The sequence below is a fragment of the Crinia signifera genome, chromosome 6 (genome assembly GCF_055691185.1).
Source record: "Crinia signifera chromosome 6, ASM5569118v1, whole genome shotgun sequence".
NCBI classification, from domain to species: domain Eukaryota; kingdom Metazoa; phylum Chordata; class Amphibia; order Anura; family Myobatrachidae; genus Crinia; species Crinia signifera.
The window spans coordinates 26,983,880-27,006,066 of NC_139222.1; the positions used below are offsets into that span (position 1 = coordinate 26,983,880).

Sequence of the window (22,187 nt, forward strand, 5' to 3'; positions counted from 1 at the left end):
TCCGTTACAGTGTCTTATATAGTGCAGCAGGTTCTGTTACAGTGTCTTATATAGCGCAGCAGATTCCGTTACAGCGCCTTATATAGCGCAGCGGATTCCATTACAGTATGTTATATAGCGCAGCAGATTCCGTTACAGTGTCTTATATAGCGGCAGCAGATTCCGTTACAGTGTCTTATATAGCGCAGCAGATTCCGTTACAGTGTCTTATATAGTGCAGCAGGTTCTGTTACAGTGTCTTATATAGCGCAGCAGATTCCGTTACAGTGTCTTATATAGCGCAGCAGATTCCGTTACAGTTTCCTATATAGCGCAGCAGATTCCGTTACAGTGTCTTATATAGCGCAGCAGATTCCGTTACAGTGTCTTATATAGTGCAGCAGGTTCTGTTACAGTGTCTTATATAGCGCAGCAGATTCCGTTACAGCGCCTTATATAGCGCAGCGGATTCCATTACAGTATGTTATATAGCGCAGCAGATTCCGTTACAGTGTCTTATATAGCGGCAGCAGATTCCGTTACAGTGTCTTATATAGCGCAGCAGGTTCTGTTACAGTGTCTTATATAGTGCAGCAGATTCCGTTACAGTGTCTTATATAGCGGCAGCAGATTCCGTTACAGTGTCTCATATAGCGCAGATTCCATTGCGCTTTACAATTGTAAACAGAGATAAAACAAACTGGGTAACAACAGCTAGACTTGGAGGGAAGATTATGCGTACACCCATTTTTATTTATTTATTTACTTATTTATTTTGCCTTATCTGTTAAAGGATCCATCTACCTTTGCACCCAGCATCAGTAATATTTCTTCCATGCGAAGGCCATGCATGTACCGCAAACTTAGTTGCTATCAGAACTATGGTTCCCTCCCTGTGCCCTTATTAATAATACCCATTACATATTGCACAGCGCTTTACAGAGAATATTTGAACATTCAGTCTAAGGGCAGTATTCAATGTGAAATATTGTCCGTGCATGGCGAGAGATTTTTTCTCTCGCCATGCACTCTCCGTGTTCCGGAGCCTCCTGCTCCCCCTATTCAACGTGTTAAAGACTCGCCGCCACTCGCGGCGAGTCTTAACCCCTGCAGCGGACGAGCGTCCGCGGCAGGGAGCTGTCAGGGAGCCGGGGGACGTAGCAGCCAAGAGAGATTAAAGTCTCTCTTGGCTGCTGCAGGGGATATGGGGAGGGGAGCAGGGCTCCCCTGGACCCAGACAGCACAGGCTGGCCCCCCTTATAGCCAGCGGGGGGCCCAGTATTCACTGCACCGGATCGTGCATACGGTGCAGTGAATGTATGAATATCTAATGAGCGGCTCGAGCGCTCCGGCCCCCTGCTGGCTGCACTGTGTAAAAAAAAAAAAAAAAATGTAAAAAAATATTTTTTTTACAATTAAATATATATTCATGTGCTATAGGCACATGAATAAAAATAACATGGCCCTTCACAGAAAAAAAAACCTGATTTTTTGACACCAAAATTAAAAAAAACACCCTTTTAGTTTAAAAGTTCACATTCCTGCTCTCCATCAAAAGATGGAGAATTTCTACACGGAGAGAGACGGCGAGAATCACTTAGAAAGACGGAGAATATTTCACATTGAATAGGGTGGCTCGCCTTTGGAGAAAAAAAACCTCTCTCCACCGCGTGAAAAGCACAAACTCTCCAGAAATCACAGCGAATTTTTCTCATTGAATACTGGCCTAATACTGAAGTAAAATGCTAAACATGCACAAACATAATTAATTCACTTATTGATATCATGTACTACCATTATGATTGTACATATAACATGTAACAATGAAGTTACTATTTTGTATGCAACACCATGTTATACTTCTGAATGCAGCTTAATCTAACCTGATACAATATATCATTCCCCCATTCAGCAACATCTTTCTTTTTTTTTTTTTTTTTTTTTCAAAACTTTTTTATTAAGACATTCCGTGCATGTTACAAGTTATTTCAGTTGTTACAGTAGTTTACATGTTTATCGTTTTTAAATGAACAAATAAACATCTCCTTTTACAATAGCAAACATTTGTGTATCTTTAATTTCTTTTGCTTTCCTTCATGAGTTCTGACACGTTATCATGTTTAGTTATTAGTGGTCATTCAGTGGGACCGGAGGGTCTAGTGCGGCTAGTCTACCCAAGTACCATGTAGTAGATTGTAAGCTGCTGTGTATCATCTTCCTGGTACTTAGTGGGAGTGTCGGTATATATGAATCCCAAAGCATAAAAAACTTCCCAACTGTTTTACCTCTATCCACTATGGCCTCCACCCAGTCCATTCTAAACAGGAAGTGTAGTTTAGATCGAAATAGAGTGAATTGTGGGGGTGCGGGATCAATCCAGCCTTGGAGAATGGTCTTTCTGCCTGCTGCACTCAAAGCCAGTAGCATTTTTTTGCATTCTTTGGTCGTGCGGGTGTTTGGGTCAAATATTCCCAAGATTGCCCATTCTGGGGTAAAGGGGACAAAGTTGACAAGGTTTGCCTCTGCATATCGTTTTACCTTTAACCAGAAATGACGAATTATAGGGCATGCCCACAGACAATGGTAGGTGTCTGCGTTGTCTGAGTGGCATTTGGGGCAGGTGTGGGTGTCTGAGGTTCCCATATGGAAACGTCTGACGGGAGATAGATATGAGTTATGATAGGTGTTTAGGAATAGTTCGGTGTACATACTGGCTTTGAGTGTTTGTCTGGAGTATAGGAGGCCTTTCTGCAATTGTGGGATTGTAAGTGTGGGGAAGTGATCTAACCAAGTAATCATGCCACCTTTGATCTTGGTATAGTCTAGGATCTGTCTTAAGAAGGTGTAGTGAATGGATATGGCTTTTGAGGTCGGGACCGTATAAGTGAGCATTGTGTCCAAGGTGTTGTTCCAGTCCTTATTAGAGAAGTGTCTTATCACATGTAATACATAAAAATTGGTTTGCAGAAAGGCCAATGGGTATGGGCTGACCATAGGGTATTTGTCGGATAGTTCCGCGAAGCGTACAGCTCGCTTCTCTTCTTTTACCACTAGAGAATCTATTGATTTTATCCCCACTGCTGCCCATGCGGTGTATGGATGAGCAGCCATGCTGTCCAGGAATGCGGGGTTCTTAAGGAGGGGTAGGAATAAGGAATGGTATTGGTTTAATCCTGTTTTATGTTTTAGTATATGCCAGATTCTTTTGGTTGACCATAGTAAAGGGTTGTTTCTAACTTGGTCGGATATCTCCTGATTATGTAGGTGTAGAAAACTAATGAGATTCATGTTGCTCAAAAAACCCTGTTCTAGGGGTGTGTTCGTGTAAATTGAACTTGAATGTAGCCAGTCTCTTAGGTGTCTAAGTAAGGCTGCGTGGTTGTAGGTTATTATGTCCGGGAAGTTGATGCCTCCATTAAATACCGGTTGTGTCAGTTTCTTCATGGCTATGCGTGAGCGGCCTCCTGCCCATATGAATTTGCGGGCGATACAAGTAATCTGTTGGGAATCTTTCTGGGTTAGTAAAATTGGGAGCATTTGTAGTGGATAGAGTAGTTTTGGGATTGCTACCATTTTCAGTAGGTTGGCTCGACCCAGATAAGATAATGAGAGACGTTCCCATTTGGCTATATCATGTGAAAGGGTGCTGACGGCTTTGGTTATGTTTAGGGCATATAGAGTGGCCGGGTTTCGTGGAATTTGGATACCTAGGTAGGGGATCTGTGTGGTCTGCCATTTTAGTTTATATTGCTGTGTCCACGGGGGGGGAGTTTTAGGTCCATAAAGAGGTAGGGCAGATGATTTATCCGTGTTTATACTAAAGCCGGTCACATGTTCTAGGGAGGACAATTTATCTAGAATTATATGTAAAGTGTGTTCGGGGTCGGCTATGTAAAGAAGAATATCGTCCGCGAAAGCTGATAGTTTTAATTCCTGGGTGCCTATTTTTATTCCCTTGAATTCTGGCCAATTTTCTAGTGTTCTTAGAATGGGGTCTAACGCTATATTGAATAGGAGTGGTGACAGGGGGCATCCTTGTCTAGTTCCTTTTTCTAAGTAGAAGCGTGGGCCTTTAGATCCGTTAATCAGTAGTGAGGCTGAGGGGTTATGATATATTGTCCGTATGAAATTGATAAAATCCGCATCAAATGCCCTTTTCTCTAGTACATTGAACAAGTGTGGCCATAGGATCATATCGAATGCCTTGTTCGCGTCTAGACTTAGGAGCATGTTCCGGGTGTTAGGTGAGTTGTGTGATGCTATGACCGCTGCCAGGGCTGCACGTACCGCTTTAACAGAGTGTCTATTCCGTACAAAGCCTGTTTGTGATGGAGTAAGTATATCCGGGAGGATATTTTGCAGGCGTAGAGCGATTATCTTTGTCAAGATTTTATAATCTACATTTAGTAGGCTTATAGGTCTATATGAGGGCATTAGGGCGGGGTCTCTGTCTGGTTTGGGGAGAAGTGTGATGAAGGCTTCATTAAATATAGGGGATGCGACCCCATCTTTATATATTTTTTGGTAGAGCTCTAGAAGGGATGGTGTGATGTGGGGCTGAAGTATGCGGTAGTAGTCTCCCGTGAAGCCGTCAGGCCCTGGGGATTTACCATGTGGGAGTTTAGATATTACTATGTTGATTTCTTCGGGAGTTATGTTCCCTGTCAGGGCCGTTTGTTGCTCTGGGGTAAGTGATGGTAGAGCTTCGCTTGGAAAGGGTGTGTCTTGGTCGGTTATGTGTTCAGATGGTGAGGCAAAGAGGTTTTCAAAATATGTTTGAAACTGTGAGGCAATCTCATTTGATTTCGTTATATTTGTTTTTGTAATTGGATGCTTTAGCATGGTGATGATATTGCGTTTCTTAGGAGGTTTTGAGATCATTGCCAGTAGTTTTCCGGCTTTGCCTCCCCATCTGTAATATCTATGTCTAGTATGGTCTAATGCATGGCTTGCTTGTGTTGCTAGGTATGTCTCGAATAGTTGTCTGGCCGTTTTGTATGTTTGAAGGGTGGTGTCTGAGGGGTTGGTGTTATAGGCTTGAAATGCGGTTTTCATAGTGTTGTTTAGTTGGTCGTGTTTTATTCTAGCTTCTTTTTTCTTTTTAGAAGTATATCCTATAATATGACCACGCATTACGGCCTTGGATGCGTCCCAAAAAAGTTCTGGTTTGTCCCAGAAATCTATGTTTTCGTCTATGTAGTTGGTCCAATTATAGATCAAATATGATTTGAAATCCTCAGAGGCAGACAAATAGGACGGAAATCTCCATATGTAGTCAGTTTGGTGCATAAATGCGTGGTTCAGGGCCACCATGACTGGCGCGTGATCCGATATTAAAATATCGTATATGTCAGCTCTGGTGACCTCTGTCATTAATTCGTCTGCCACCAGGATTCTGTCTATGCGTGATGATGATCTATGGACCATTGAGAGGTGTGTGTGTGTCCTGTCTGTGGGGTTCAGCAGTCTCCATGGGTCGGTGAGGCCTAGAGTGGCTCTCAATGATGTTAGGGATCGGCTCTGGTAATCCGAGGTTCTGGGTGTGGTGGGAGATCTGTCTATTAAGGGGTCTTCTACCATATTAAAGTCTCCTCCTATTATCAGTGAGTAATTTGTTCTAGCTTGAATTAGGTGTTCTAAGTCTTGGATGTATGTGTGTGTGTTAGTGTTCGGGGCATATATGTTCACTAGAGTGTATTTGGTATTGTATAGTTCTATATCTAGGATTATATAGCGGCCTTCAGGGTCTAGGGTCTCCGAAAGGATTAAGACTGGGACATTTTTTGAGAATATTATCGCCACGCCTCTTGTTTTCCTATGGAAGGAGGCTGTGTGGCATTGGCCTAACCACGGGGCTTTTAAGGTGTTTGTTTCCTCTGAGTTCCAATGTGTTTCCTGTAGGAAAATCACATCTGGATTGAAACGTTTGAGACGTGTTAGGACTCTTTTTCTTTTTACAGGGTTGTGTAAACCATTGACATTCCAGGAGATAATAGTCAGGGGTTTAGGGGGCAGTGTCAGTTGGCAATCAGGGGACGGCATGGCTACTCACCCATTTTGTGGAAATTCTGCTGAGTTTTTTCAAAACAGTGTATGTGGTGTAACACAGATCTCGGGGTTCCTCATTCAAGCAAGGAGGGTAGTATTCAGTGAGAACGCTACTATAAAAACATGTAAAAGGGTATAGTGTTAGTTTTTCTTTTTGCATTGGTGTTAAACTTACATGATAACTGCAAAGTAAATGATTATTTATGCACATAGAATGTCTCATTTCAACTTTTTCAAACATTTTCCAAAACCAATAGAATTCAGGTGTGGGCACCCCCTGTTTGTAGGGGCACGCACTTGAATCCTTCCAACAGTAACATAACAATTTAAGAACAGTTAGAACGAACAAAATGTATAATAACATCATACTATTATGTCATTCCCGCCCGGGGATGTGGCATTATAGTGTTTAAGTGCTTATGATATGCATATGCGTCATCTATTAGGTGATCTTCTTGGTGAGGCATCAGACATGAAGTGTCTTCTTGCTTCCTCCGGGTCGGTGAAAAATAGTGGGGTGCCATTCTCCATTACCCGTAGTTTGGATGGATATAGGAGGGCGAATCGCACTCCCTGTCTGTGTAAGTGGGTGCATACACTAGAGAATTCTTTTCTCTTTTGTGAGACCGCCACCGAGAAATCCTGAAAAATTAGGATCTTGTTATCTCCTACCCTTAGCTCCCTGGCCCGTCTATATGCCGCCAGAATGGCCTCCTTTGCTCTATAGTCTAAGTATCGGGCTATGACTGGTCTGGCTCGAGTAGGTTGGCCTTCCCTTGCTGCACCTAACCTGTGTGCTCTTTCTATATGTGGCAGTTCAATGCTCTCTAGTATACCCAGGGCTCTAGGCAGTTCCTCGCTTAGGTAGGTGAGGAGGGTTGCACCTGTTACAGATTCAGGGATACCTACGAAGCGGAGGTTATTCCTGCGCGATCTGTTTTCTAATTCTTCGAGCTTTTCTTGCAATTGCTGGATGACCCCCTCTTGGGTGGTCGCCTCATCACAGCATTTTTGTAGTTCATCCTCTACATCACTAACCCTAGATTCCAGGGCAACAATACGGGAGGCATTAGCTTCAATTCGTGCCAGCCCTGCATCCACACTAGTTTGCAGGCTATTAAACCTCTGGTCGATGAGAGGCATCATAAAATCAGATATGTCTCTGGCCGTCAGACCAGGTGGTCTGTCCTCGAGTATCTCAAGGCTATCACCTGCAGCGCTACTGGGAGATGAGGGGCCTGACCTTTGAGACATGGTTTTGTTTTTCCCTGCTTTGGTGGTTGTGTTTGCGTGTTTAGGAGGCATGTTTTTCCCAATAAATTTATCCATGCCCTGTATGCATGGGTTGTATTAAGATGTGGCACCTGTACCACACTGAATGGGGGTTATTTTACTATACAATAAGGGTAGGAGAATGGATAAGCACGGTGTGAGTCCGGGCTAGAATGACATTAATATACTAGAATCCTTCTTGCTTTTCCAACATTTTAAAATCTGAAGCAGGTCAGTTCCTGTAATAAATCTTTTCTCCACTAGATGTCGCTCAAACCTTATAGTATTATTTAAAGCTATGTGCTTTTGGCTTAAGAGTGTGTAGAATACTTGTTCTGAGCATACATACAGGGAACAATGAACCTGAAAACAGAGCAATAAAGATTATCACAGGTATAGCTTTGCAGTGCTGAATTATGTCACACAGTTGGCAACTGTCCTTCTGCTATTATGCCGATAACAATAGTGGTACGTTGGGGGGGGTACATAAACCAAGACAGTCTTTAGTTAGCAGGCTTGATGTCCTTAGGATCACACTTTATATCTGGGTGTTACAATTGTTTTAGGGATGCAAAGCCCAAAGGTGTCACCAGAGGGCAATGGGGGTCTTTGGTTCTGTGTGTCAGATAAGTATGGAGCTGTGCAGTCTCAGAGGTAGGGGCTTTGCAGAGAATTGTCCAGCACTGACACGGTATTGAGGTTCAGATGTGGCGGGGGGTTAACTCAGTTCTTTAGGTATGCTTGAAGAGCGTTGAAGGGGCGAGTGTGTTTCACAGGTTTTCCCCAGGCAGAGTGGGGTCAGGTATGAAATATAGGCAGTTTTTATCACCTGTAACAATTGGTGAAGTCACGGAGTCAGGGGTATGTCCAGGGGATGTGTTGGGCTGATGGTCAGTTTTTCCAGGGAACAGGGGCTTGGGATTCAGAGGTATATGCCTCCCAGGTAGTGGGTAATTCTGAGGTGGTCCGCAGAAGGGGTTGGGGGGTCTGGAGGTTGCTAGTGTAAGCAGTATCTCAGCCTTTAGTGAGATTGTGGAGCAGGCGATGACTGTTAGAGGTCGTGTAAAAACAGTTGCCTCAGCACAAAATAAGCCTGGGGTTGTGGTTATACGGGCATTGGGGGGGGGGGGATATGCTGGTCTTACCCCCTTTATGAAGCTGAGTTTATGGGGCCTCTGCCGCGTTGTTCCTCTGCTATTTTTCCTCTGTTCGCTGCTCCCTCCCTTTGCAGTGGGATGTCTGGAGCGTTGGTATAGGGGTTGCTCCGTGGGGTCTGTGGGGGATTTGGTGGGGGTTATGCGGGCTGTGGCGTTTTCTGTGTGTCGATCACCAGAGTAAGGTGCGGCTGGTTACAGTCTTGGGTGTCACACTTCTTGCTCCCTCCTGTCGGTATCTGTGGCCAGTTCTGGCGGGGACTGTATGGGCTTTGCTGTGTCCTGTGTGCCAACCACCGGGGCAAGATGGGGCTGATCGCAGTCTCTAGCGTTGTATTTTTTTTTTTTTCCTCCTGTCGGTGTTTATGGGGGGTTCTAGCGGGGACTGTGCGGGCGTTGGCGTGGGCTGTGTGACGGCCGCCTGGATGGAATGCGGCTGGCCGTGGTCTCCAGCGTCGTGCCTCTTACCCTCTTCTGACGGTCTCTGTGGGGGTTTTAGCGTGGGCTGCGCGGGCCGCGGCGTGGTCTGTGCGCCTGCCACCGGGGTGAGACGCGACCGCCTGCAGTCACGGGCGTTGCGTTCCTTACCCTCTTCTGCTGTGTCGGCGGTGTGGTGAGTATTCGGGGGGGTTTCTCCCGGCGTGGGTCTCCAGGTTCAGGCTGTCGTCTCCCAGTAGCCGGGGATCCGTTCCCCTTGTGATCTTTCAGGCAGACGCCGGGTGTGTTTCGCGGGCAGGTCTCCCGAGTCGGAGACCGGACTTCGGTGCTTGGTCACAGCTCCGGGAAGCGGCTTATCACGACCAGCGTGATGTCGGCTTCTCTGTGGGGTGCTTGCTGTTGTTTTTGGTGCCTTTTTAGTCCAGGATGGTTGTGGATATCCAGCAACATCTTTCTAATACTGTATATTATAATCCTATGATGCCTTGCACGCTGAAAAATGTGCCACCATATTAATTCTCCTGCCTTATATTGCATTATATTAACATTATAAATATACACTTGCAACCATGCATTCCCATATTTGCATTCTGCCTCTTACATTATTGATTAGCCGTATCTTAATAACGCTGCTACGCAATATTATATTATGTTACATTTATCTGTACAAAACTATGCATTTGTTTTCCATTGCTAGGCAGCCTGGTTCATGGTTCATGTTGGGAGGAGTAGATGCAGGGTGAAAGGCGATATCATCTCTATCAAAGAAAATCCCCCCTGCTATGTCATGTAAACAAGCCCTCAGTAATTTCATTAAGGGGGGTGGGGGGGGGGGGATCATGAGACTTGTTTTAAACTTGCTTGTCTCCATTGGGCCTAATTCTCTGCTGCTTTGCAAAAGGTTGCAGGGAGTATAATCTTAAATCCCATATATATATATAAAGTACTTATATTTTGGCCTTGTCCCTTGTAGTAACCTCCTATTAAGCAGCTTTGAACTACTCCTGCCCTGAATCCCAACTGTACTGTTAGGTAATTGGTGTACAAACCCTATAAGGTGCCTTTATTCCTTAGGGGAAAGTTGCCCAAACAGTATGTGGTATTACTGAGAGAGGACAGATGCATAATAAGAGAGCAGCAAAGGTAATCATTCCCACTGTGACCAGGCAGAACCAGAAACAGAATCTCTATATGCTACATTGACTATTGAATTCATAACATACATTGGGAGCTTGTGACGGGCGACTATAGAGGGTGGCAGGGGGCCGAATAGGAGATTAAGTAAAATAATAAGAAGGAATACTTGTAAATAAATATTTCCAGATACTTAGGATAATTTCTGGTTCCTTTTTCTTGCTGCTGGATGATCCTTGCTGGGGTTGCTTCTGAGTGTAATGACCCCCATCCTCCCCCTTCCTTAAGTATGGCCTATCCCCTGGGAGGGGCCATTTACCTTTTGTCCTTCACCTTATCTTCCCTCTTGCTTTAAGCTGGCACCTACCCTACCTGCCTTCCCCCCTGCAACAATTATGTCTCTTTTTTGTGGGGCACCGGCTGAGCGTTTATACTCATTCGTTGCTATTTGCAGCTCATTCTCTTTATTACAAGCCTTCGTTGGGAGTTTTCAGAATTGGACCTTAGCTTTACAGTCTTTATTCATTTCAAAACATATCTGTGGCTTGCCCCACAAAAATGTCTTGTGGGGGGTAAAGGGGGATGCAATGCTGGTACCACTTTACCTTATTTATTTATTTACAGTTTCTTATATGGCCGCAGGGGTCTTCAACCTGTGGCCCTCCAGATGTTGTGAAACTACATGTTCCAACATGTATTGCCACATTTTTTCCTAGAAGAGCATGCAAAAAAACCTCAGGGCATGCCGGGACATGTAGTTCCACAACATCTGGAGGGCCACAGGTTGAAGACCTGTGGGCTACACATTGCATAAATAGCCTGCAGAAAGGTTTTCTGGAAACGCCCACGGAAATGGACGTTGTGCATGTTCGTTGTCAGTAGGACCGCACCCAGCTTAGTTGTCCGGCTTCCACACTGAGTACATTGCAGGGACTTGGTCCTTTCAGTGCCGCTGTCCCTGCAGGTGCACAATACATGATCACACTGAACATTTGATAATTGAAAAATAGACCCCACAAACTGGTGTTTCCCTTTTTTTAATGGGGTGTAACTAGAGACTACGAATACCATCGCCGAAACGTGAACCGGCCCCCAATATAGAAAATAATAAGAGCAAACCTACAGATTTCCCATTTTTCCGCCTCCTCCCTAATATTCGGATGATGTAAGTGGCATATGTATCATTATTCCTCTATTGCTACCAACACAAGGTCCCCGCAGTTCATTTAAATCCTAATAAAACATTTTTTCAATGTCTTCTTTATTCAGTCATAATAGGCGATCTGGCTATTCCCTACATAATTATATCCTTTTATATAAACGTCCTATTCTTTTGTATAAGAGTCAATGTGCTCCTATATACTGTATGCTGGGACTTCCAATTGTATAGCAGTTTCCATGTATATACAGAGTAGATGGGGGTGTACTGGCAGGGATGTATTCCACGTATACCAGCTGTCATATAAAACAGAGCTACAACGAAGGATAATTAAATATAACATTATAAATATAATGAATATTATAAATATAATATTATATAAATATAACAGTATGTAATGATATATATACTAGAAATCCTGAATGGGACAGGTCCCAATGGCTGATAATTAGCAGATGGAACGCACATCCGGAAGCAGGTGGAGCGCAAATACGGAAGCAGGTGAACGCTTATCCGACACGTGGAACACACAGGCCGGAGGTGATCTGTATACGATGAAATAGCAGCTGTTGCGCATGTGCAGTAGGCGGCGGGAGGATCCGACGCTGCCCTGGCTGTAATACCGGTAATTGCACTTATTGCTCCGTGTAGGGGGGTGGAAGTTCAGCCATTATACCCTAATGCTAAACTAATAAGAGGTGCTACCATGCTGATACTTGTAGTTCCACTCTGAACAATTAGAATAAATCCTGCAGTTTAACATAGGGTAAAGTTGAGGTTCCTAGCATAATTTTAGCCCCAAAATATATGGTTCATGACCATGGTCAGGTGACGTTATCCGTCAGGTCCAAAACCAGGGACCCACCGAGTCGGCACAGCCCAACCGTACCATGGTGTCACACAAGAGAAAAGTAGCAATGCTAATGTTAAGTCTCTGCATGGGTGAGAAGAAGTAGCATGGGGGGGATTACAGCTGCCTTGAGTATTCATTGCAAGAGCTGCTGGGTACTCGAATGGTCCCAATTTGATGCTAGCAATTTATAGATCTGTGTGTACCTTGCACTCACCTCTTGGTGCATGCAGATGCGTGGAGCGGAGATGTGTATTACCATACTTGCCTACTTTTGAAAAGCAAAATGAGGGAGATTTTAGATGCTAGCAAAATGCACCGAGAGCAGCGTCGCGCACCATTGACGGGGTGTGTCATGTTTCAAAGGGCTTGTCTAGTGACACATATGGACGGATCTATGCTGTTAATATAGAGGATTTAGTTTTGTGCTCGCCGAAGGCCACTGGAAAAGGGGACATGTCTTTAAGTGAAGTGTACCACACAACATACCACTTATACACCAGACTAGTAGGACTCCTTATTCTATCTAGTACATGTGCCCTTACACATTGTGCCACACAGTATGAGCCAAAATTCAAGGACAAAGGGACAGGGAGAGTGGAAACACAGAGAAATTGACAGCAGGGACACAGAGACAGCCACATATGTACTGTATATTGGGCATCATGGTATGTGGCATATGTATAATGGGCATCACGGTGTGCGGCATATGTATAATGGGCATCACAGTGTACGGCATATGTATAATGGGCATCATGGTGTACAGCATATGAGATCCAGAGGTCCGGCACAGCCACTATAAAGATTGCCACACTGGGTGCCCGCTCAGTGGTAGACGTACAGTAGATAAAGCAGGGAGCAGCACACCAGCGATTTCTTATGCAGGAAGGAAACTTTATTTGCAACGTTTCAATGCCTCTGCGGCATCGTCGTCACTGTATATGCTGCTTGTATCCGGCGGCACTCAGGGACTGAACAACTTGTATTACCATTAATACCAAGTAAAATGTTCACTTGGTAATACAAGTTGTTCAGTCCCTGAGTGCCGCCGGATACAAGGAGCATATATATATATATATACACACACACATCTATCCCCAAGACTGGTGCTAATCACAGAGAAACACAAGTTTAATGAGACAGTAACAGTGACTATTGATGCTGTTACTTTGCTAAGAATAACACTGACCCTGGTCTTCCTCCCATATACATTCAGTACATACACATTTAAACATCTGCAGTCACCCACCTCTGCTGCTGACTGTTCCTGGCTGCTGGGGAGTACCACCTGCTGCTGGAGTTCTACACCTTGGCTCCCATAGCTGCCAGCTGACCCCCTCCTGCCCTGCAACACGGCGGAAGAATGCCTTTCTCCCCCGGTGGTGCAGAGTGGCTGCTGCCACTGCCAGGTGCCGCCGCTGCGCAGCAGGACATGAAACAACCTGCCTCTGCGTGCGCCACTTATCCGGGCAGAAGAAGAGAGAAGACCCTGCCGGGTGCGCTGCAGCACCAGCGGCGGGAGAACACAAGACTTCAAAAAAGGAAAGCCCATAGTGAATGGGCAGCCACTGATTGACTGAGAGAGGTCTCAGCCAATCGTGGATTGATTGAGAGAGGTCTTAGCCAATGAATGGCTTTCCATTCATTTGTATGGACTTTTTTTTTTTTCAAGTCCTGTTCTCCCTCCGCTGACGCTGCGCGCTGTATAGCAGGGAAGGGAACCTGGGCGGATGGCAGCTCTCTCACCAGCGAAACAGGGACACACTCTTCTGTGTGTCCAGTTCCCGGACACGGCGTCGCGCATTTAGGCCCCGCCCCCGCAATGACACATTCGCACATGCGCAATCTCGTTTTTGGGGTAAAGGGGCCGAAAAACCGGGAGAAACCAAGGGATTTGCGGGTGGCCGGGAGAATGATTGACAAAGCGGGAGACTCCCGCTAAATGCGGGAGGGTAGGCAAGTATGGTATTAGTAACTCAGAATATGTGAAGATATGCCCCCCAAAAATAGTACGTGGGATGTCTGTGTGTGTGTGTATATGCGCTCTCGTGCCAGATTGGCATACAAGTTCCGTTAAAATGCTTTATTGACTTTGTATACACTGACCGGTATACTGCATATTTCTGAATTACACCAATAAGCCAGTTGAAGGGAACATCCGGTATGCCAGTCTTGTAGGAGCATGCACACGTGCAGGTGACAGCCGAGGAATAATATTATTCCATGCTTTTTCGCTATAATAACCCGTCCCGATTTACTTTGTGGGGGTAAAGTTCGGCCTTAAGGTAACTGCCATATGGCTGTGCCAATGTAACTTACTGATGGCACCATTACTGTATGTACATTGTGCTGCAACATCAGCCTTTCCGTACCACAAGCATTAGATCCTACATGCCAGTTGTATACCCTTCCTTACATGCACATGGGCAGTATGACTGGTGAGTTCCTGAGCGCCCATACACATTACAAGGGGAGCTACATGTGTATTAGCCTAGGGTACCTGGAACTGTTAATAAGGCCAAGAGCCTTAGCTTGGTCCCTACCATTACTACTTTTAACAGTTATACTCCATTGTATTGGCAGGGGAAATATTGTTATTTTTGGCTTATAATAGGAAATGGTACTTGTTTCCTAGCACGGCCACACCGATTTGTATCGGGGTGATCGTGTCGGAAGAATCGCGTCGGTCGCATCGCATGCGATGCGATGGACCCGATTTTTACATTGAATCAAATGTAAATAAGGCCCCTGGGACCCTATTTTACATTGGATTCAATGTAAAGTATTCCCCAGACCCCCAATTTTACCCCCTCAACGGCACCCCACGATTGACGCCAACCCGAAGCGTGGCGAGTGGCGGCGGTGCGCGTCCTCCGACCTTTTCATACCCCTACTATCCACGTCGGCGTTGAGTTGAGAATATAGAGTGTGGCGAGCGCAGCGAGCCTCCGAGCCCGTAGCGTGGCGAGCGGACGCGTATAAGTTCACAGGTATACGCGTCCGCTCGCCACACTTTATATTTTCAACTCCACGCCGATGTGGATAGTAGGGGAATGAAAAGGTCGGAGGACGCTCACCGCCGCCCCTCGCTGCGCTCGCCACACTTCGGGTTGGCATCAATCGTGGGGTGACGCTCACAATGGGGTTGCGTAACTTTTTTACCATGACGGGCCCATATGCAATGTGAAATGGGTCATATTGGCCCATTTCACATTGTTTCCTATGTGAGATGGACTTAATCAAGTCCATCTCATCTTGTGCCATTATAATGGCACAAGACCGGGGGCCATGTTAATGCACGCGACCGACGCGATGCCCCCGATTTTGCCTTTGCCGGCAAAATGGACCTGATTTCAAAGGAAATCGGGTCCATCGCGTCCCTTAACTTTAAGGTACACGATCCCAACGATTGTGGCCGTGCTAGGAAACAAGTACCTAGGAAATTAATTAATGTGAGCAGTTTATTGGAAAATTCCCAAACATGCTGTATTCCAAGCTGATGAACAGCTGCGTAATCCAAAGCAAATGCAGCTTTATTAGTATTTAAAACAAACAGTCAAGACAGTGGGCAGTATTCAATGAACATAGTTGCGGCGTGCAGCGAATCCTGTTTAGGATTCGCTGCACAGTTGCCGTGTTCCAGAGCCTCGCTGTCCCCCTGCTATCCCCGTATTCAACGTTGCAGGGGCTCGCTACCCCTGACGGCGAATCTTAACCCCTGCGGCGTCCCGCAAGGAGCCAGGGGACGGCGGCAGGCAGGGAGATGGAATTCTCCCTGCCTGCCCCAGAATGTATGTGGAGGGGAGGAGGGCTCCCCAGGACCCAGGCAGCACAAGCTGCCCCCCGGGAGAGCCAGCAGGGGACTGGGTATTCACTGCTCCTGATCGTGCATATGTAATGATCGGGAGCAGTGAATATATGAATATCTAATGAGCGGCTCCCGGACCCCTGCTGGCTGTTATGTGTAAAAAAATATATATATATTTTTTTAATTAAATATATATTCATGTGCTATAAGGACATGAATAAAAATAGCATGCCCCTTCACAGAATAAAATTCCTGATTTTTTTTACACCAAATGTAAAGAAAAAAAAAAAGTTTATTTTAAAAGTTCACATTCCATTTCACCATGAAAATATGGCGATTTGCTACACGGTGACACACGGCGAAAAGTGCATGTTGAATAGGGTGATTCACTTTCTGACACAAAAAATCATCTTCCAGACTTCCGGTTCCGGAGCTGGAGGAGCAAGCTGCTTTAGCTTAGAGCTCCGTGCCTCCCAGCCTTACCATCGCCGGACCGGACCCGCAGACATCCCAGCAGACCTGCCTGACACACCACTAAACACCCCAAGACAACCCCCGCTGCCTACCCGATCCGCCTGAGACGCGTCCGCCCGCCCGCCCTGACGCCGCGATCCCGGCTCCCTCCCGCAAGCCGCCATTGATCCTAGCCGGCCGCGTCCACGTGACCTGTGGCGCGGCGGCTGCCCCGCTGCTGAGAGTGACGGGGGAACGGACTTTACCGGCGGGGCGCACCGGACGACCGCCCAGCCTGAATCTTCCAGCCCAGCGGCCTTGAAGGGGACAAACGCCAGAGATCAGCACCCTGTGATCGCCCGCCATTACGCCTGACCGCCTACACCCAAAAGACCGGTGACACGGAGGCGCACGCACACAGCACCGCTGGGGGTCCTGGAAAGGAACTCACCTGTGGTACCAACCACCCCACCCTCAGCCCATTTAACTGTGAGTAACCCATAAGTGGAGGACACGCCATTACTACTCCCTCCTGACTCCCCCTCCACCCCCCCCACCGCCAAGTCATTGGGAGAGACAGGGCTCTATATACCTAGCCATTTCACTACCCTCATCCCCTGGCTGAATATTACAACAGCCCAGCTACAATGGCTACTATCAAGCCTGATAAGTCACAGGGGACCCCAGCTCCTGAGGATACCCCCAGGCACCGCTCCTCTAGTCGCAGCACTAGAGACAAGATGGCGCCCGCCCCAGCCACTCAACCCCAGAACAAGCAGCCACAGCCCACTGGCAGAGGGAGAAAGGGGACAGACACACTGGAGACTCTGGTGCCTGAGCCACTACCCACGAGCGAGGACTCATCCTCGATACCAGACCCTGGATCACCTACCCTTGCTAGTGCTGCAGATAACCCCCCCCGACCCACAGATGCATCCCCGCTACCACCTCCCCATCAACAACAGGAGCCTCCTATAACATACTCCGCTATGGTGAAAGCCATTCAGGACACAATCACTCCTATAATGGAGGCCCATGCAAATAAGGTAACACAGGCAGTGCAAGACTTAAAGTCACAATACAAGCAGATGTCTAAGAGGCTCACCACCACCGAACAAGTGGTGGGAGGAGTTTTCCAGGACGTCGCAGAGCTGAAAGATAAGACGACGCTTATGCAGAAAACACAATGGCCCTTATTCTGGTTGGTGCGCCTCCACCATGGTGGGAGCTGCCCCCTGCATTCGATGGTCGTCGACCATCGAAGGCAGGTCCGCACGCCGCGGCAGCTCCCGCAAGCTGAGACCACACGGACAATCGTCCGTGTGGTAGCTTGTATGGGGGCTGAAAGCTGACATCCGGCGACGTCAGCTTTCCGCCCCCATGAGTTGCGTCATGCCCTCATTAGCATGCGTACGCCCCGCGTTTGCATGGGAACGCCCATGAAACGCGGGGCGTATACATAGGGAAATGAGGGCATGAAGCCCCTCACTCCCCTATACGCCCCCTTTGCGGCGTAGTAAATTTCTGTGCGGCGAATTCGCCTGCACATGCGCAGATTGACCTCTGCGCATGTGCAGACGGAAAACATCGGCGGTACGGCCGCACGCGGGCCGTACCGCGCGAATCTGAATAAGGGCCAATATCAGATCCAGGCCAAACTAGATGACCTTGAAAACCGATCCCGTAGGAATAATTTGCGAGTGGTGGGACTCCCTGAGTCTCTGAAGGGACAGGCCCTCTTTATCTTTATCCAGACCACACTTCCTGAGCTCCTAGGAATCTCCGAGGAATGTGAGGGAATAATTGTGGAAAGAGCTCACAGAATAGGCCCGCAGAGACCCTCAACTGACTCCCGCCCCCGCCCCGTAATATTCCGATGTTTGAACTTTGTTCATAAGGAGGCGATGTGGACCGCGTCCCGACGCAAAAGAGATCTTACTTGGAACGATACAAAACTATACATCTTCCAGGACTACTCGGCTGAGGTAGCCAGGGCGAGGAAGGAGTTTGCCCCCTTATGTTCACGCCTAGCAAGGAGCAACCGAAAATTTGCTCTGATGTACCCGGCCCGGCTCCGTCTGTTCTCTGGTTCAACGTTTAAAGACTTCTCCACAGTAAAGGACGCGGAGTCCTTCCTACAAGAAGAGAACACCGGGCCGGCCTCCCCATCTTTGTTTTCCCAGGACCAGCCTGCTGATGAAAATAATGACGCCTAAGACGTTTTAGGGTTCATATATCATCTAATGCTAAGTGTTGTTGAGAACTAGAAGTTAATTGAATTATTGAAAACTTATATAATGCTGTTCTGATACTGAAGTGTCGGGGTGGGAGGAGGGGGTAGGGGGCATTTTTCCTCCCCCCCCCCTTCCCGACTGAACATTGTTTAGATATTTAGATAATTGTTTTCCTTCCATGTTTAATTGGAAACAGGTTTGCTAGGAGTATAGATTAAGCAAATTAATACATTGATAATTGATTGGGTCCGGAATGGCGGGCGAAAGCCCTAATCGACACCTGATGGGTGCCATATAGTACCACCCCAATGAGGCAGAAGAGGCCCATGGTCTGCTGGCTCGGATCTTGGGGCGCCTGCCTGATCTTGCCACACCTGCCACTACCCGGAGGTTATTTAATCGTAGATTGCTATATTTGTATTTGTGTTTATATGTTTGTTTGTCTGTCTGTTTATTGATTTATTTTGAACAGGCGAGGATGGTGAGAGACCCTCTCGTGGGCCATCTTACTGCCACGATAACTTTGTTAATTACCCTTTCTACCCTCATGTTGTTCCCCCTTTTGTGTCAGATTGTGTCTAATGTCATAATTTTTATCCGTAGAATGTTCTTGCTCACAACTAAGCTCATAATGATAAGATCAGAAGACGTGGTGGACTCCAGGACCTGTAGGTTGCCTCCCCCTCCCGACTGACAAATGACATTCATTAAGGTTGGTACGATCAACGTGGGGGGCTTCCACTCCCCTGCCAAGCGTAAAAAAATATTACTATACCTATCCAAACTGGCCCTAGACATAGTATTTATCCAGGAAGCCCATCTGATCCCTGCGGAGATCCTAAAACTAAATACCTTGGGATGGGCGGTATTATCTTCAGCCCCATACAATTCGAAAGCTAGAGGGGTGGTCACGTTGATTAGAAGAAACATTCCAACAACAACTCATTCAGCTCAGGCAGACCCTGAGGGGCGCTATACTATACTAGACGTAACTATAAACAACTCCAGATACATTCTGGCTAATATTTATGCACCTAATACAAACCAAAGCCAATTCTTCATCACCCTAACGGCCAAACTGCTCCCTTACGCCCACCAAAATATAATACTAGCAGGCGACTTTAACTCAGTGGCATCAGCTGCCTTAGACAGAAATACCACATCCTCTACCAAGCGTACTAACCCTAAGTATGGGATCCAATACCTCCTCACGCAGCTGCAACTAATAGATGTGTGGAGGGCATGCCACCCTATTGAAAGGGAATACACTTGCCTTTCGGCAGCACATGGCACTCTCTCGAGAATCGACTATGTGCTGATTTCCTCTTCCCTTTTCCCTGGGGTGGAGGGATCAGAACTTGAACCCATAACAATCTCGGACCATGGTGTCTGCTGGATGGCGGTGGCAACGTCTGTAGATAGGGGACCAGTTAAACAGTGGAGATTCCCATCCCAGTTGACAGATACCCCATCTTTCCGTAACATGTTAGAAGCGTCCTGGATGGACTACACAAACAATAATCCCCAATCAGAAGAAGATTCCCCCTCCCTATTTTGGCAGGCCTCCAAACCTGTCATCAGAGGAAATATCATGTCTTACCAGGCTAAGCATAGAAAAGACTCCCAGAAACTATATATTGAAGCCCAGTCACGCCTCACTGAAGCATACCATAATTTCCAGACTTCTCCTACACTAGCAAATAAAACCAAATACACCGACCAGAAAGCACTCTTTGATGCCCTACTGGTTCAACTAGAGACCAAACTCACTTTCCTGTCTCGGGCAAGATTCCATAGATACGGTAATAGGTCTAACCGACTGATGTCTAACCTGCTTAGAGGCCAACATCCCCCCTCGATCATACAAGCCCTACGTAGAAAAGATGGCATAGTGATCCATTCCGGACAACAAATAACTGAAACACTACATGAGTTTTACGAGACACTCTACGCCCCCCCACACACAGATAAACAACAAAGGGCAACGTTTTGGGAACCACTCTCACACCCAACACTAGATACTGACTCATCCAATACCCTGATAACCCCTATCACAGAGGAAGAGGTACTGGCCACGATTCAGGCACTCAAAACAGGAAAGTCCCCAGGCCCGGACGGCCTGTCCAACGAATACTACAAACTACTTGCTCCCAAGATTGTCAAACCACTTGCGGCCCTATTTAATTTAATACTACAAGGCTCCCCCCCCCCCTCTACTTCAATTCGGCCATCCTTAAAATTATTCATAAACCCGGCAGAGACCCACTACTCCCAAGCTCTTATCGCCCTATTTCACTCCTTAATACGGACTATAAAATTTTTACGAAAATACTAGCGGACAGGCTCAAGTTCAAACTTCCCTCCCTGGTTCACCCCGACCAAACGGGATTTGTATGGGGCAGGCATTCTGCACTTAATGTGCGTAAAGCATTAACAGTCATGCAGTGGGTGGAATCCACAGACAACTCTGAGCATTGCGCTCTACTATCCCTAGACGCCGAGAAGGCTTTTGACCTCGTTACGTGGGACCACTTATTCTTTACAATGGAAAAGTTTGGGCTACCGGGGGAGTTCACCCGCACAGTTAAGCTACTATACTCGGGATCATCTTCCCAAATATTATCAAATAACTATATGTCTAGACCCATACCACTATTTAGGGGGACCAGGCAGGGCTGTCCCCTGTCTCCCCTACTGTTTGCCCTGGCAGTAGAACCGCTAGCTATAGCATTGAGAACCTCTGAAGACTTTACAGGTGTGCGGGTGGGCTCCTCCGAGGTCAGGCTAAGTCTCTTCGCGGACGATATACTATTATTCATATCTAAACCCAATACCTCCATCCCAGCGATCCAGCGTATTATATCGCATTTTTCCCATTTCTCTGGCTTTCGAGTGAATTATGACAAATCCAGACTGCTACCACTCTCAACCCCTGACACAACACCAGACACACCTCAGCACACCTCGCAATTCACTGTATGCACACACACACTCAAATACCTAGGAGTCCTGCTCCCAAGAAAATTGAAAGATCTCTATAACGCTAATATTCCCCCCTCCCTTAGATCGGTCGACAAATTGCTATCCGGCTGGATGGAATTACCCTTATCATTGGCAGGCAGAATCACAGTAATTAAGACGATAGCCTTCCCTAAGCTGTCCTATCTTCTGCAGATGTTGCCACTTCAAATCCACAGCGCCGACCTACAGAAACTCAAAACCCTATACCTTAAATTTACATGGGCAGGGAAGAAGGCCCGCATACCATTTAGTAGACTTAAACTAAGTAAATCAGATGGCGGATTTGGCATGCCTGATATACAAGCCTTTTCACAGGCAGCCCATTTTAGATATATCACTGACTGGTTCACCTCTAGATCGGAGTATACCATCCCCACGTTAGAAAAGCAGATATTCAACCAGTATTCCCCGGCAGCCCTGTTACATGCCCCGATAAGACTTATCCCCAAGACAATTAGAGATTCTATCCTGTTCAAGGCGACTTACAGGTCCTGGAGGCAAATCAACAGGGCCGTACATAGACGGTTCACCTCCTCACCATTTACCACCCTTTGGGGTAACCCCTTATTCCCCCCTGGTCTGGAGAGTGTGGAGTTTCTCGGCTGGAGGGACAAGGGCATCACATGCATACGCAAAA

The 22,187-nt window shown here is 46.7% G+C and overlaps 1 protein-coding gene across 1 annotated transcript in view; it reads left to right on the forward strand.

Annotated features, from left to right (window-relative positions):
• The window catches only part of LOC146010136 (uncharacterized), a 56,354-nt gene that overhangs the window by 24,166 nt on the left and 10,001 nt on the right, over nt 1-22,187 (forward strand). Inside the window, exon 2 of the mRNA XM_083151075.1 lies at nt 11,598-11,809. The gene's annotated coding sequence lies outside the window, so the exon portion shown is untranslated. The remainder of the gene's footprint in view (nt 1-11,597; nt 11,810-22,187) is intronic.